This window comes from Somniosus microcephalus, chromosome 28 (genome assembly GCF_052327205.1).
Source record: "Somniosus microcephalus isolate GS21.2 chromosome 28, FLI_Smic_1.0, whole genome shotgun sequence".
In the NCBI taxonomy this organism is placed as follows: Eukaryota; Metazoa; Chordata; class Chondrichthyes; order Squaliformes; family Somniosidae; genus Somniosus; species Somniosus microcephalus.
Window position 1 is genome coordinate 12,583,077 of NC_141014.1, and position 861 is coordinate 12,583,937.

An 861-nucleotide genomic window follows, 5' to 3' on the forward strand; every position below is an offset into this window, starting at 1 on the left:
CCTGGGCCGACATCCATTTCTGGATCTTATGGGGGCCTCCAACTTCACCAGTGCTTTCTGCCACACAACACTGCTCCACATTAACACCTCCAGCATACCTCTCAGTTACTCTGCCCTCCCAAATCCCTTCACAATGTCTATCAACTTGCGAACACTGCCCTGACCATCTACGAGTTTATTCTGGATGGTTGCATTGACATTCTGGGACTTGAATGCAATTTCCATAGTGCCAATCTTAAAATTACATCACCCCAGATGGGACTCGAACCCACAATCCCTGGCTTAGAAGGCCAGTGCCTTATCCATTAGGCCACTGGGGCTGTATGCAAAGCAATGAAAATCATGAGACTTAAAGGTCAGTTTGTGACCGCCAAATCATTATTTACAGGGCAAATTATTCTCACCGCAGACAGAAAATCTTTGATTAGGATTTAAAATGCACATTGTTGGGTGGCTACTGAATCGATTCACCCCATTCTTCCCATGTGGCCCGAATGCTACGGTAGGTAATCAATCAAACCCAAACTGCACAGCCAGAGTAAAGTTTGTACAGGACACAATTTCAAACTTTGCAGATGACACAAAACTTGGAAGTGCAGTGAACAGTGAGGAGGATAGTGATAGACTTCAAGAGGACATAGACAGGCTGGTGGAATGGGCGGACATGTGACAAATGAAATTTAACGCAGAAAACTGATACATTTTGGAAGAAGGAATGAAGAGAGGAAATATAAACTAAAGGGTACAATCCTAAAGTGCGTGCATGAACAGACAGAACTAGGGGTGTATGTACACAAATCATTGAAGGAGACAGGGCAGGTTGAGAAAGCAGTTAAAAAAGCTTACGGGATCCTGGGCTTC

General features: G+C 44.4%; 1 non-coding gene across 1 annotated transcript; it reads right to left on the reverse strand.

The window, feature by feature from the left end:
• Positions 1 to 247: 247 nt before the first annotated feature.
• trnar-ucu (transfer RNA arginine (anticodon UCU)) lies at positions 248 to 320 on the reverse strand. The gene has a single exon. It is a non-coding gene; the product is annotated as a tRNA-Arg (tRNA).
• Between the last annotated feature and the right edge of the window lie 541 nt (positions 321 to 861).